Consider the following 16,748-nt stretch of genomic DNA (forward strand, 5'->3'; position numbering starts at 1 on the left):
AACCCCTGGCTCTGCCCCAAGCCCTGCCCCACTCCACCCCTTTCCACCCCCTCCCCGAGCCTGCCATGCCCTCACTCCTCTCCCTCTCCCCCACAGCTTCCTGCATGCCAGCGAACAGCTGATCAGGAGGTGCGGGAAAGGAGGGGGAGGTCTGATTGGGTGAGCAGGAGGTGCTGTGGACAGGGGACTGCTGACATATTACTGTGGCTCTTTGGCAATGTACATTGGTAAATTCTGGCTCCTTCTCAGGCTCAGGTTGGCCACTCCTGGTTTAGCAGGTAATGAACACCCATTGGTGTTTAATGTCACATGATTTCTTTCCAGTTCCACCATTAAGTAATTTACATTGATGTCCCTTCATTCTGTGACACTTAGTACAAATAAGTCACTTGGACAGACCTACATAGGACAGGGCAGTAATAAAGGAGAACAGCAGATTCCCATTTTCAGCCCACGCAGTCTGTAAATCTTTATGAGCAACAACATTTACAGGTCTGAAGATTGCTATTAGGAGGACAGTCAGTGGGTGGCCACCCCCTGATGTGCCCTTTCATGGTCTCAAGATATCCCTACAAGTACCCCCACTTTAGTTGCCTCCTACCAGGGGCTTCTTCAATAACTCATTTGTCCATTTGCAGCTCTTCTTGGGTTCTGGTTTATTAAATTAACAAAACATTCAAAATAAAGTTTTCAAGTCCTTCCATTTACCCTCTTCCTCCTCCAACCCTTTCTTGCCTGTTGGCTCACTCCCCAAGCACCAGGCTGAAGCCTGCTCACTCCCAGCAGCCTCTATCCTCCACTCTGTTCTAAGAATACTCCTATGACTTCCTGCTGCTGTTTATAAGGGAACCAGGTGATCCCTGTTCAGGTCTGACTCCTTAGTAATCAGGGTTGGCTGGCCCTGGGCCTCTACCTTAAGAAGCAAACCACCCTGTTACACAGACAGTATATATGGTTTAGGTGATTTTGTTTTTTAAAAAAGGCTGGCTCAGTAAATTACTTAGGAGGACAGAGATTATTCAGGAAACTGTTGAGATTGAATCTCAAATCTGCCACAGATCTGATGTTCATGGGGTCTACGCATCTCCCAGCCCTTTCAAAAGCTATTTATAGTGGCTAATTGTCCAGCTGCATTACATCTTCAGCTAGATCCTCCTTCCAAACCAAAATGAAATTAAAGCCCAGAGGAAGTCAAAAAGACACATTTAATATTAAACTTCAAATACAGGGATGGTGGGGAGAGAAATGTTTTCCAAACAGAAAAAGGCAGAACCAACAGAGAGACATTTTTCATTCTAAGGGGATATTTTATTTTACAAAGATTAACAGTATATATGTGAGACAGTGTAGGAAAACATCTGAAAGTGCTTCAACTATCAGATTAAAGAACAAAGTGATACAGATGAGAGAGCAGCCTTTACAAAGCAGATTAGAACATAAGAGATGAATGCAAATGGAGGGTCAAGCAGCATGAATCCAAGAGAGCAAGGATTTGTGGAAAGCATAGGAGAGGATGGAGGGAGGGATTTAAGATGCACTGTAGCAGAGGCTGGAGCTGTTACAGCAGCATTGCAAGGAATGGATGATGTGCGGGCTCCTGTCAGTGGTGGTTTAGGAGAATTATGTTTGCCTGCTGATTCCTCAGATGTGTTTATCAACTGTGTACCAGGACAGATGGCCCCCAGCATTTTGCAGCTTTGGGAGAAGGACGCAGAATCACTGATACCCTCTACTGCTGCACGGCAACTTGCTGTTGTTCTTAGTGCCTTGGCTGGAGTGCAATCTGCCTAGGCTACTTAGCAGCTACAGCCCCACTTTAGAACAGGCTTTTGTAATTATCAAAGCAGCCAACTGTGACAACGACTGGCTGGAGGAGGATTCAGCAGTCCAGCTGTCATACTAAACAGGATATGTGCTGAGAGGCAGAGGGATGAGGAAGAGAGAAACGTGCTTAACCATAGCACTAGGAGGTACAAGGGGACTAGGCACGTTAAATGTTTTAATTTCAAGCTGAGCACAAGATTTTACCTACATAGTTCCCAGTTAAGGGCCAGGTTCATCCCTGATCTGGAGCAGGGACAGAACCGAGATTTGCATCTCCTATTCATGAGAAGCCTAGACTCATCTTGGCTTCTGGCATAGACTAGGGCAGCTCTGAGGCTTGCCCTAACTCCTGAGGCAAATGGGCACTGCAGAGGCATGAAATTTCCATGGCATAAGAACACCCTGGCCATCTGATCTCTTCCATCCCATTCCAAGTCTGCCTGGAGACCCCCTGGTGCCAGAGCAGGGGCCTCCTGTAAAGGCACGCAGAATCAGTGGCTCTGCACTTGCACTTGGGCCCCAAAGAAATGACGTGGGAGTAGCAGCTTTCATATCATACGTCCCTGTGGTGAAGCATAGGCTTAGATAGAATGCTTAGGATAGGATAGGTTTCAGAGTAACAGCCGTGTTAGTCTGTATTCGCAAAAAGAAAAGGAGTACTTGTGGCACCTTAGAGACTAACCAATTTAACGAAATTTAACTAACGAAAGCTCATGCTCAAATAAATTGGTTAGTCTCTAAGGTGCCACAAGTACTCCTTTTCTTTTTTTAGGATAGGATAGAGTCCCATCCTTAAGAGATGAGAGGTGCAGTACTGGGAGAGGAGACAACTTTATCCTCTCCAGTCAGAGCCAGTGTTAGGTATAAGCAGACAACTGCTTCAGGCCCGGAGCAGTTCCAGGTGGCCCCCTATTAATTATTAGCATGTGTTGTTTTTTGGGGGGGAAATATTCCTACTTAGGGCCCCCAATGGGCTACTCGTGGCACTGCCTCCAGAACTCAGGTCAATGGATAGAACACATAGCAAAAGGGTGGACTCAGACTGGTAATTAACCAAGTGATTTTTTGCAGGGGACATCAGATGACTTCAGGAAAGCCCTGACAGTGCAATTCAGTTCTATTGATCAATGCTTGTAGGTTTTTGATTGCTGTGTTCTGCAGGCAACAAATTTAATCAGCTTGTGGGAGTGCTACAGTGATTAGGCCCAACTGTAAAACTTGACTGAACTTCCTTTGCAATAAAAACAGCCTTGCTAATTCAAGATGCTTAGTAGAACTGGAACTACCTTTTCTTGTAAAGCAAGGTGAACATTTTGCTGGCATGCATGTGTCTGATTCGGGCCACAGATCCACTGTACTTTCCTGGGGCTTTCCCCCTTGCAGACATCGTCCTCGTATCAAGAGATAGCCAACAACAGCTTTCATGGGGAAGCTCATTTTAAGTTTTACACAGAATACCAGTTCCTGTCGCCATTCACTTAAACAGGATTCAAAGATACCAGCAATTCTGCTATCCTTGCAAAAGAACAGGTCTCAAGAGCCCTGGAAACCATTCCTGAAAATAAGGAAAAACAAAGGCAGAAAAAAAGTAAATTAAAGTATTCAAAATAGCAAAGAGGGATGTTTATAAACTTTCTCCTACCTTTTATCTTATCTTTCTCCTACAACTATTTTTCACCGTGGAAACTTATGTTGCATAAGATCTCTCTGCATCAGATCTATCTATTTTAAAAATTTTGTTTGATTACATGAAATTTAAAATGTAAAGGAGCAATAATCAGGCAACGAACAACTGAAATTTCCACTGAAATTTAACACCTCATCCCTCAAGTTATACAGTGGATGCTTCTGGCAAGGGCCTAATGCACACATCCTGTTTTGTCTCTGTTTCTTTGCAAATTCAATATTTAAGAAAAAAATCCTTCAACCATATTCAGGGCCACCAGTTTCTCTCATCACCATTAGAGCTCTTGTCCTCACCCACTTCTGAAAATGCTGCTGCCATTATTAATTCAGCCAATTGCTTGCCTTTTTTCCCCTCCCAGAGTTCCAGAACAAACAGGTGACAATTAGTGTCTGTGATGTATCCTGTTGCAAGCCACTTGTAATTCAATGGCAACACTGAATTCAGATATTATTGATCAACTTCTAAATGACAAGTCTAAACACTATTGAATACTTTAATAGGGCCCCAACTCCTATTTCTCAACCCACAAAAGTATACAGACAACTGTAAATAACTTCTAGTCTGTAAGTCTCTGATGTTCTATATACCAGTGGCTTAAAGGTAAGCTGCCACTAATTATTTATTTAGTTTACAAATCCAAGCATTGATCCCTAGGTAAACTAAATCTGTAAATATTCCCTCCTGTTCTTACTGCCAGCTCAACAGGAGAATCCAGCACTGTCTAAATTAAAATCCACTTCTAGCATATCCCATTTCTGTGACCCTCTACTGCTCCTGTTATACTTTGTTAGGCTTTTTGCAGGTTACCAGTGATAGCTGTGTCTGTGCATTTACAATTGGTAGCTGGGGGAAATAAACCATTGTATTGCTTCATTTTATTTATTTCTATTGCAGGTAGCTTTTGGCATGGATTTCAATTTGCTAGATGGCAATTTGATGCCTTTTCTTCAAACAATACCAATAGTTCTGAAGGGAATGACGCATTATATTAAAAAGTCTTATTTGCAGATGAGAGCTTAGAGCATTCTGTGACTGTGTATACACAAACACACACCAGGGTCATTAGCTAACCACAAACACACAGCATGGGGATTAAAATTTACAGCTTCTGTGTCCAAAAAATAGTTAACCTGGTGAGTCAAAAGAACAGCTCCACTAACTCAACCTAGAAGGAATTAACATGCTTTACTTGTTAAAAGCTCTGACACAATCTTTCCAACAGAGGGCAGTGGGGTACATGTAACATTAGCTAGTGTACTGCATGCTCTGAAGTCAGCAAAGCTGCTTACTGTGACTTGATGAATAAAGATATACACACACACACAGTAATTCCAACTTGCTTTCTCTGTTTACAGTCCCCTATTAAATTTATACTCATATTAAAATTAACCTCTTAATTCCCTAAAGTAGTTTTTCTTGACCAAATTGCTTATCTTGCATAATTATTTCTGATGACTTGGAAACAAACTGTGACAATATCAAATACATGACTGGTTTGCTGAGTTCAGACACTAGTTATGACACTAGTTTTTATATTTAAAAGTATTTCCTTTGTTACAAGTGAACATTGATTCAGTTTTTCCAGAGTCAAACTTATGTGTATTTTGTTGCCTGCTTTCCTAAATCATACATATACAACACACACAACCCTAAAAAAAGCCCGCATCTCATCTAACTTTCTAATTTTTGGATCTATGAATTGCACTCAGGCGGGCAACATTACAGCAGGGGCAGTTTACACAATTATGTACAACATTGGAGGCATGTTCAGGAGGTGCACTGACCTGATGAAGACAATTTGGCAGGAATGCATCCTAGGAAGGAACCAAGCAATTCAGAACGAAGAAGATATTGCAACTAAGATTTTGAGGAATGCAGGTAAGAACTAATTAATCATTCTTTACACTTAAAGCGTTTGATCTTATTCCACTAAAATTCACCATGAATTAGCAAAAATGTCTAGTTGTCTCTGAAGCTGCATTTTTCATGGAAAAAGAGTTTCAGTCAAAGAAAATTCACACAGCTCTATTTGCACCAGCTCAGGCTAGGGCCCAAACAGTTAAAAGCTAATAAAATAGACTAGTTATTAAAGGCCAAACTCTGGCCTCACTTTTATAATTACCAAATAGTGCTGTTGAAGTCACTGGAGAAACACAAGTGCAAGTAGGGGCAGAATCTGGCTCATGATGTTTGGGAAAAATCCAAAGATCTTGCAAAGATTGTAATGATTCAAAAATGACCTTAGAGGTCATAAAACTGTACTTAGGGGAAAAATAACGGTTGTCTTTTCTACAGATGGAAGCTAAAGTAGTGCTGACATAATTGTTTCAAATGTTTGGATGTAAACTGGTTTCAAGAGATTCTTATGAAAGCAAAGATCCTGGGACTCTGACACCTCAAGAATGACATGGTGTACAATGTAAAACCAGATGGATCATGTCTCTCCATAAAGGGATAAACCCTAATTTTACAGTTATGCCTTCATTAGAAAATAAACTTTCATTTCAATCAGAGTTTCACAAACAGGACAAGATATGAATTTTGAATAATATGTAAAATTCACGTTTCCTATGTTCTGAAAGTGCATGTTTCATGAAGTATTCCAGTTATGAAGTCCATTGGGTCACACGGAGTGTATTGTGCATTTCAGTGTATTGTACCTGCTCATGCCTTTCGATTATAAATTCTTTCCCTGTTCTTTGTTTGGTACACTTCTGTTGTATAACACCATGCACACCTATAGAATTATACAGATAATAAGACACATTGCCTGAGATCAGAATAAATCTATTACACAGTCAATATACGGACTCTATCGTGGAGTCACAATAAAATACTGTCATTTCACTTTTTAATTTTTCTGCTTTTTTTTTTTTTTCTTTTACTTTTCAGTTGTTTGGAAAACTTTCTTAAAATAGAAAAAATAACAGTATTTTCCCTTACCACACTTATTGTCTTTCTCCCGGCAAACCCTTTAGCTTGTCTACAATACACACGTATGTCGGTATATGAGCGACACAGTTATACCGACCGAACTATGTTATTAAGAGAGCGTCTCCAGTTAACATAGCTACTGCCTCTTGAGGAGGTGGGGTACCTATGTCGATGACAGACGCTCTCCTGTTGGTATAGGTAGTTTCTTCATTAAGCGCTACAGTGGTGCAGCTGCATCCCCCTGCACCTTTGTATGCGTAGACAAGTCCTTTCTTATGGAGCAAAGTGTCAACATTTCTTTTGTTTTGTTTAATTTATTTATTCATATGCTAACATCACCATAGATGGCACCTATGGAATGAGACAACAGATTCATTAGTTAACTCTCCTTGCTGGCTGTCCTTGCTCCTTTCTCACTGGCAGTATGGCTGACTGGCTCTGTAGCCTGGTCTTCTTCCATAAACACCAACATTTTTTAGTACATTTCTCTGAAAGTGACAGATTTTTGGGTCAGGGGATGGGAAAGGAGAGGGGAAGATATTTTGGAAATAATTCCATACCAGACTGTATCAGTTTGAAGGAAAGCGACATTTGGGGTCCAATGTCCCTTTAAACCCACTCTCAGATAATCATTGCATATCTCTTATTTGGAGTGAAGCCCTTTTAAACAAACACCTCACAGAATAGTGGGCCTGTTAAAGTTGGAGAACTAAGCACTTATCAGTGTATCTACACTGCAGTCACTGGGCATGATTGCAGCTGGAGCTGTCATACCCGAGCTAGCTTTAATTTAGCTAGCTTGCATCCTGGAGCAAGGAAGACACTGTTAGGTTGAAATCTGTTTTGACATGGTTTCCCCAGTCTCCATCTTGGATTAGCTAAACAACAACTAGGACTCCATTTTGAACACCTTCCTTCATGGATAGTTTGGCCCCCTTTTTCACATTAGCACGGAAAAAGGTTAGATCATGTGACAGCCTAGTCTGCTCAGCAACCACACGTTACTTAAGGGGTAGCTCAACTGTTACTCTGGGCTGTCCATCTGAGTGGCAGACAGTCTCTCACATTAGGAGCCAGTGGAGGTGAGCCTAGTGTGACCAGTTGTCTGGATTTTATAGGGACAGTCCCAATTTTTGGGTCTTTTTCTTATATAGGCTCCCGTTACCTCTCACCCCTGTCCCGATTTTTCACATTTGCTGTCTGGTCACCCTAGGTGAGCCTGTAGCTAGACCAGGACTTGTAGTTAGTGATACCAAGTCTCATCCAGTTCCAGCTTCAAGACTTACCTGCATGCACCCGTTCTAACATCCACTGAGGAAGAGTCCGCATACTACCACGCAGGATGACACCTTCAAGAACGGAAGAAAGAAGAGTGTTATGTGAAGTGTTATTTTCTGCTGTAGGTTATTGAATCAAATAGTGTGGCTGGATTTTTATAAGATGAATGATTTTAGGACTGTTAAAGGAACACATCAACTTATAATCACAGTAGTCTCTGGAATGCATTTCACCTACTATTTTTACAAGTACCAATTAAGATTCCTGTAACTGAAATTCAAGAAAACATTATTATTTCTTTTAATTTTACAGTTTGCTACTTTGGACCCTATGCAAAAAGCCATTCCTACTTAGCACAGCACTTAACCACTTGCTTTAGTTAACGTCATTTGGACTTACTCATGTGCTTAAATGTGTTGCTGTATTGGGGCCTTTCTGCGTTTGGCAACACTTTGTGTCTAGTCAGTTTCATGGTTTCCTCTGTAAAGTCAGTCAGGCAATCATGCAAATGTTTATGTATAAGACTTCAATGAGACTAGGCTTGTGAGTAAAGTTACCCATGTTCACAGGTTTTCGGCTCTATGAGCTAAGATCAAGTGTAGTATCTGTTCTTATCAGTTTAATCTCTTCTTATGAACACTTGCAACACCTGCACTGAAGATGGATTCTCCGGCTGCTATTTTTGAAAAAATTGATGCTGCTTTGAAGGTGTATTCTGCTGCTGCTACCTTAGAAGGAAATCCTCTCTCTGCTCCTGAGACATCCCCAGCTGCACCGTGTACCACCACCACCACTGCTGCTGCTCCACAGAAGGTTTCTCGGACAATGACTACAAAGAAGGTCCTAGGTGCCTCCAGGACATTACAGACCAGCAGCACGAAGGGGAAGAACGGTGGCTGCTCGAAGGACCCCCTCCGAGATGCTGTTCCAGGAAGATCCTGCATTCTGAGGCCGGCCTGTCGGGACATCACAACCAGAAGGAACATCCCCCCCACGCCCCAGCAGCACCAGCCGCCGAGGGACAGCCCCCCCACCTTACAGCAGCTGCTGACCGAGAGCTCCCCCGCTCTCCAGCAACACCAGCCACCAATGGAGAGCCCCCCCACCCTGCAGCTGTAAGATGCTCTCAGGCGCCATCTCCCACCCCCGCAGCTGCCCAGGTCCCTGACGCTGGTGGTGCTCTCGCTGCTCTACACACCATCAAGAGAGGAATCTCTGTAGACGGGACCAGCATCTCTCCAGAGACCCCCCAAAGGGTCACCAGTGCCTCGCCGGATGCCTGCCCAGCCTCAGAAACCACCCAGAGGGACCCCAGGTCCCTGCTGGATGCCCACCCAGCTGGACCTCTCGATCCTACCCACCCACACCAGGATGAACCAGCCAGCAATATCGCTGATGCTGCTGGAACCCCCCCGCTGCAAGGGAATAAGGACACCATTTACCTGCAGTACCCCCTCGCTGCGGACGTGCTCACCTGCTCCATCTGCTCTCCGCCCCGAAGCTTCCACCTCCTCGGTGGCATCACCAGGCACCTGAGGAGATGCCACAGCAAGCGGGTCGCCTTCAGCTGTGTCCTCTGCAGCCTGCCCTTCGAGACGCAGAAGCAACGCAAGACACACCAAGTCGCCTGCAGGAAACGCCTCAAGGGAACAACACAGTCTCCTGCCCTGGCTCCCAGCCCTCCTGCTGTGCGCCGGCCCGCTGCTCCTGAGCCTCAACAAAGAAAAGCGATTGTGCAAGCTGCCGTCAAGAAGCCTGCCCCCATTGCCAGACCAGTGCAATGGGGTGCTGCGATCAAGAAGGTACCTGCTGCCGCGGGAAACACCACCCAGGTCCTCGCCAGCAGGAGGCCCATCTCACCCTCTCACGTCGCCAAGCAAATCTCCATATTGACATGACTCAGTACTACCTTGTCCCCTGCCCAGCACGTCCCCGTCCCCAGAAGGATCAGCACCCCACTGTGCATAGCTGCTCGAGATCCTGTTGCCGGAAGAGCCAGCACCGCCCCTCAGACCACTCGGCGAACTCCAACCGCCGGAGGAGCCAGAGCCTCACCTCAGACCGCCCTGCGAACCCCAACTGCTGGAGGAGCCAGTGCCAAGCATCAGACCACCCTGCGAGCTCCCAGACCTCCAGACTGGAGGAACCAGCCCCGCAGCCACAGGAAAGCACGGGGCCCTCATCGCCAGACGGTCCAGCACAGCCCCCGAGTCCATTCTGCGGGACACTGCCTATGGGAGATCTCACACTCCAGCAGCAACCGCCCAGGCAGCAGCCAGTCATAGAAGGACCAGTGGTGTCCCAGCAACCCCCAAGCCGGACTGCGTCTCTCCGACCACTAGCAACGCCAGCATCCCGCCAGAGATCCCGCCCCAGCACCCAACCAAAGGGAATCCTGACTCACGAGATAGACGGCAGGCCGACCATGCAGGCTTTGAGCCTGCATCAGAAGAGGTTGAGGACCATGAGGGCCAGCAGCCGATGGTGAGGGCTGCCACTCCGTGGCAGGCTGCCTGGACCGAGGAGCTACAAGCGACAGCTTCCTTTGACGACTTCGACCTCCTTGTAGACAGGCTCACCCAAGAACTGTCTGCGGAAACCGCTCCCAGGAGAAGTTCCAACCAGGAGAAAGCCCCGCCTGCCCACAGAACGCCTGCTCCAAACCTCAACACCACCACCAGGGGAGCCAGAAGTAGAGACGCCAGCCGCCGCTACGATCCAGCAGCGGCTTCAAGGATCCAAACGCTGTACCGGGCAAACCGCTCCAAAGCCATGAGGGAGATCCTCCACGGGCCCTCGCCCTACTGCACGATCCCATCTGAGCGTCTCCACAGCTACTTCAAGGATGTATTCGACCGCACAGCCCAGAATGACGCGCAGCGCCCAGAGCACCTCCGACCCCTGCCCCGTGTCGACGACGCAGGGGTCCTGGAAACCGACTTTACGCCCAAGAAAGCGATGGCCCGACTCTCAAAAACAAAAAACACAGCTCCTGGGAAAGACTGCGTCCCCTACAGCCTCCTGAAAAAGAGAGAGCCCGGCTGCCTCATCCTCACCACACTCTTCAACCAGTGCAAGCGATTCTACTGGACTCCCAGCTCCTGGAAGCAGGCCATGACGGTACTGGTGTACAAGAAGGGCGAGCCGGATGACCCCAGCAACTGGAGGCCCATCTCCCTCTGCTCCACGATGTACAAGCTCTATGCCAGCTGCCTGGCGTCGAGGATCACGGAGTGGTTGGTGAGCGGGGGAGCCATCAGCTCCACCCAGAAAGGCTTCATGTCCTGCGAGGGCTGCTATGAACACAACTTTGTCCTCCAAACCATCATCGAAATGGCCAGAAGGGCACCGAGGCAGTGCACGGTAGCATGGCTCGACCTGGCTAACACCTTTGGGTCCATGCCCCACCACCACATCTTTGCCACGCTCCAGGAATTTGGGATGCCAGAGAACTTCCTCCGTGTGATCGGAGAGGTGTACGAGGGATGCAGCACCCCCATTCGCTTGGTCGAAGGGGAGACCGCCGAGATCCCGATCCGGAGTGGAGTTAAGCAGGGCTGTCCCCTCAGCCCCATCATCTTTAACCTCACCATGGAGCCGTTGCTGCGAGCGATCTCCAATGGCGCAGACAGCTCCAACCTCCATGGTGAGAGGGTGAGCGTCCTGGCTTACGCAGATGACCTGGACCTGACCGCGGACGACCCAGAGAACCTCCAACGTATGCTAGATGCCACCAGTCGAGCTGCTGATTGAATGGGGCTCTGCTTCAATGCAAAGAAGTGCGCATCTCTCCACATCGACGGTAGCAAAAGGGACTCGGTGCAGATGACAGGGTTCCAGATCCAGGGCGAGCCCATCATCCCCCTGGCAGAGGGGCAGGCGTACCAGCACCTCGGCACGCCGACAGGTTTCCGTGTCCGGCAGACACCCGAAGACACCATCCAGGAGATCTTGCAGGATGCCGCCAAGATCGATGCCTCCCTGCTAGCACCGTGGCAGAAGATAAACGCCCTGAATACCTTCCTGATCCTCCACATCTCGTTCGTCCTAAGGGGATCCACCGTGGTGAAGGTACCCCTCAACAAGGCAGACAAGATTGTCCAGCAGCTTGTGAAGAAGTGGCTGTTCCTTCCCCAGAGAGCCAGCAACGAGCTGGTCTACATTGCCCACAGGCATGGTGGTGCCAACATCCCCTGCATGGGTGACTTGTGTGACATTGCGATGATCCTTCCGCTTGCTGATGTGTCCCGACGCCATGGTAAGGAACATCGCGGCAAACGCCCTCCATGACGTGACAAAGAAGTGGATTGGCAGAGCCCCCTCCAACCAAGACACCGCCAGCTTCCTGAGCGGTTCCCTGGATGGTGAATTCGGATGGGATGGGCGCGACATCGCTTCACTGTGGTCCCGCGCTCGCAATGCCATGCAATGCCACGCGTCGCCTGGGGAAGTGCATCGGCTGCTGCTGGGAGTGGTGCGAGGAACGCCAGGAGCTGGGAGTCCTGGTGCCGCAGATCAGGTCCGAGGACAACACCAGAGGCATGCTGGAGAGGACCCTGAAGGCAGCCATCCACTCACTGTACATGGAAACCGTGAAGCGTAAACCGGACCAGGGTAAAGCCTTCGAACTGACCAGCAAGTGGGATGCCAGCAACCAATTCCTCGCTGGGAGCGGCTTCACCCGTTTCGCCGACTGGCGGTTCATCCACTGTGCCCAGCTCAACTGCGTCCCACTGAACGGAGCCGTCCGCCACGGGAACCGAGACAAGCGTTGCAGGAAGTGCGGCTACTCCAACGAGACCCTGCCCCACGTCCTGTGCAGCTGCAAGCCCCACTCCAGAGCCTGGCAGCTGTGCCACAATGCCATCCAGAACAGCATGGTGCAAGCCATCGCACCGCGCCTGGGGGAGGTCGCCGTGAACTGCGCCATCCCCAGTACTGACAGCCAGTTGCGACCTGACGTGGTAGTCACCGACGAAGCCCAGAAAAAGATCATCCTCGTCGACGTCGTGGTCTCCTTTGAGAACAGGACCCCGGTCTTCCGCGAAGCCCGAGCTCGTAAGCTGGAAAAATACGCCCTTCTGGCCGACACCCTGAGAGCAAAGGGCTACGAGGTGCAGATGGATGCCCTGATCGTCGGAGCCCTGGGCGTTGGGATCCCTGTAACGAGCGTGTGCTGCAGACCTGTGGGATCGGTCGACGCTATGCACGGATAATGCGGCGCCTCATGGTCTTGGACACCATCCTATGGTCCAGGGACATCTAGATCGAACACATCACCGACCACCGACAGTACCAGGAGATGTGAGCTGGTACGACAACGTGCATCAACTATGGGAAAGGGACTGAGAGACTTTTTCCATTGGACCATATGAAGTGGAACCTTAAACTCACTGAACATTAAATCCCACCAAATGAGGGTAAATCCATCCTCATCATCGTATCCCCTCATTATACTCCACACCTGAACAAAGCCATTATATGAACAACATACCCCCATATCTCAATGTCTGTACTTTGACCAGTTAAACTTTTACCCCAAATCGGGGAGATTGCAGATTATGTATTCCTCACGCCACCCATTCCTAAACCGAATTTCGCACCTCTTGATAATCTGTACCTTATTCCCTGATAACCAGAAACTTCTATGCTTAAACTCTGTACCTTTTTACTTCAACATTATCTTAATAAAATTATTAAATCTGTTATCAGGGGCTTAGTCAGTTCTGCCTCTTGTTTGTTTGTAAGAGTCCTTTACCCAGCAAGAAATAAATTGTTTAAAAACAGGACAGGACTCAGGAAGTTCTGTACTACCTGGAATTAGTTTTGTCTCATTTGGAATGGACTGGATTTCAAGTTAATGATGTCTTTTTCCATAACTTTTGTCATTATTCAAGTTATGTATGTAGTTAGATTTTTATGTGTCCAACTAGTGTCCTGCTAAGGAGCAAAAAAGGGTAGTCACAAATAGCATGCTTCTTGGCACAAAATGACCGCCTGGAATCAGGCAGAAATTCCCCCCAACCATGTACCTTATATCACATCCTTGCACAGGAGCATTATTTCAGGCATAAGGAGAGAGTTCACCTTCCTATTGGAATTGATGGGCCACGCCTGCTTGACAACACCTGTATTGATATGGCATAACTCAAACTCTGATTGCAAGATGTTATTAGCTCATTTTAGTGATACAGATAGATAATATAGGATCACCCTGTCACCACAGAGGTAAAGCCAATTACCAGCACAAGTTTTAGGAAAATCTTATAAACAGTTACATTCATTTTCTTTATTAACTGAATATGGCTCTGAACTTCCATGTAACAGAGCCTCCTTGCTCCTGTCCCAGTCTACAAACTACTCATAGACCTTTGTGCTGGTCCAACACCTTGTGCAGTTTATTTACAAATGGATTCCCATCACCTTCATAACATATACAGCTCCTGTAACGAGCAGGGGAGAGCACGCACACACATGCCCATGCTGCTTCCCCCTTTCTACTTCCTTCCTGTGCCTATTTGTGGGATCTGCCTAATGGCTTAATTAGCTTTTCTGCCCTGCCCCACCCACAAATTAGGCACAGCCTGCCTTGCTTGATTGGAGCAGCTGTGAACAGAATGCTGACTCAGCCTTTCTTGCCTAGCACTCTGTCACATTTCATCTATAGATATTTGTTTTACAGGTTAATTTTTGGTTTTTGGAGAAACTCCTTGGGATGTTCAAAAGTCCCTTCCCTACATATCATTGCCATCCCATTGGGGCGGCGAGTTGTATGGGCCTGTGGTGCCCGGGCTCCATGAATATTCAGGGCCCAGGCATTGGCTCCACCAATGTTCGGGGCTCTGCCCTGCCTGCCTCCCCCGCGTGCCTCCCGGCCTCTCCTGCTGCCCCTGGGTGATATAAAAGGGCTGGGGGCCCCCAGCCACCACCACTGGCAGCACAGTGGGACTGCCTATGTTACAGCATGGTCCTGGCAGCACTGTGACATGGCCGGGGGAGAGCTCTCTCGGAGATAAAAAATAACCACGTTGAATGAGGGGTGGTAGCTTTATGATAAAGTGCCGTCTATACTGGTGCTTTTCAGTGCTAAAACTTTTGTCGCTCGGGGGGGTGTTTTTTCACACCCCTGAACGACTAAAGTTTTAGCACTGAAACACACAGCCTAAGGTGGCTTCCTGTCCGCCTGCTCCATGCTGCTCCGGAAAGTGGCCGGCACGTCCCTGTGACCCCAGGGGTCGGTGTCGCCATGCGCTACCCCCTCCCCAAGCGCCAAGCTGCTGCCAGAGGGGTGTGCGGGTCGCTTTTGGGAGCTGGCACAGCCTGAGATAAGCACCGACCCCGACCCCGTCCTGTACCCCAACCCCCTGCCCCATCCCAGAGTCTGCACCCCATACCCAAACTCCCTCCCAGAGCCCAACCCCTCATCCCTCCTGCTCCCAAACTCCCTCCCACAGCCTGCACCCCTTCCTGCCCCAGCCCAGAGCATGCACCCAGCACCCAAACTCCCTCTCAGAGCCCAAACTCCATCGGGGGCGGTACTTGGACCTGTTTTGGGCACCACCAAAAATTATCCAAACCTGCCGCCTCTCATTGCTAGTGGACTTTTAATATCAAAAATACACAGAGTTAGGCAGGCTGACTGGCAGGAGAGCTGACCATCATTCATTCACCTGAATTAAAACTTCAGCCAGTCAGAAAATGTTGTAGCCATAAATGTAAAATATACTATAAATAAATTCACATGTACTTTTCTGAATATGGAAGTTTTTGATTGGTGCAGAAATCAGAGATCTTCTCTTTAGGACAATTAGACTCAAACAAATCAGTTATAATTATTTTTTATTAGATTACATTTGTAAGTAGACCACACTAAGCCTGAGGTCATGCCCTGGTCCTTCCGTGTGTCAAAAGTGAATGAAAGAAAGAAGCTTCCATGTTTGCATTTTCCCCCTCTTCACATTGTCAATGGTACTTGTATTATTTTAAATATTTTTCTTCTTGTATTTTTTACTTTTTGATTTCTTGAAAAATGGATAAAAACTTTGTAAAATCAATGCAGAAGTGGATTTTTGTCTGGGGCTTTAGTTCTTCTCAAGCCAACCTACCCAGGCCACAGAAAACCAAAAATAGACAAGTGAATTCTCAGAAGTGCAGCTTCTGACATAGAAATAAAACCCGCAGCCCTGGGTCAGTGCAAAGCTGTGAAGAGGCAGATAATCCTGTCCAGCTGGCACACACTCCCTTCATGCCACTTATTCCCCACCTCGGGGCAATTTGCTCTCTTAATCTCTTAATAACAACATTTCACAGCACCTCCCATCAGGGGAATTGTAAAGAGTGCTTTACAAACGTTTACTCGCTTGTTCCCACAATGCACTCAAAAGATGCTATTATCCCCCTTGGGTAAACAGAGGCAAAAAGAGCTAATTATATTAATGTTAAAGTAATATTTTATATTTATTATTTATATACTGATATTAATTGATATTATTAATAGAACTGAGTGATCATTAATATCCTCAGACCATTATATTTCCCCAAATACTGCACTTATATCTGTAACACCCACTGAAGCTGCGTGGAATTTAGGATTGTCACTATAACTATAAAACCCTTACATACCAAAATGAGCTGGGTTGCATTTAATGGAAAGACACGCACTCCCTCCAAAGGAGGCAGCCAAAAGCGAGCTGAGGCCCCAGCGAGGATCGAACTCGCGACCCCTGGTTTACAAGACCAGTGCTCTAACCACTGAGCTATGGAGCCACCATTTACAAACCTGCCGCAGTCGCACTAAGATGCCAGGCGACCTTGAGGGAACAGCTGTGGTAACCTCCAGCTCCCCACCCCCGGGTGCCTTCTCTCAGCCCCGCGGCGGGGCTCGCTCAGAGCCCGCATGAGCAGGGGCGAGCTCGCCTTGCGCGTGCGAGCCACAGCGGCCCCCGCCGGCGCCGCTTCGTTTCCACGGGAAAAGCGCAGTCCGGGCCTAGCTGGTACCAGCGCGGACCGCCCCGCGGCCGCCGGG

The 16,748-nt window shown here is 47.6% G+C and overlaps 1 non-coding gene and 1 pseudogene across 1 annotated transcript; one reads left to right on the forward strand and one right to left on the reverse strand.

Moving 5' to 3' along the window:
• Positions 1-8,288: 8,288 nt before the first annotated feature.
• LOC144267175 (U2 spliceosomal RNA) lies at positions 8,289-8,469 on the forward strand (annotated as a pseudogene).
• A 7,947-nt stretch (positions 8,470-16,416) lies between these two features.
• TRNAT-UGU (transfer RNA threonine (anticodon UGU)) lies at positions 16,417-16,489 on the reverse strand. The gene has a single exon. It is a non-coding gene; the product is annotated as a tRNA-Thr (tRNA).
• Between the last annotated feature and the right edge of the window lie 259 nt (positions 16,490-16,748).

This window comes from Eretmochelys imbricata, chromosome 6 (genome assembly GCF_965152235.1).
Source record: "Eretmochelys imbricata isolate rEreImb1 chromosome 6, rEreImb1.hap1, whole genome shotgun sequence".
Classification (NCBI taxonomy): domain Eukaryota; kingdom Metazoa; phylum Chordata; order Testudines; family Cheloniidae; genus Eretmochelys; species Eretmochelys imbricata.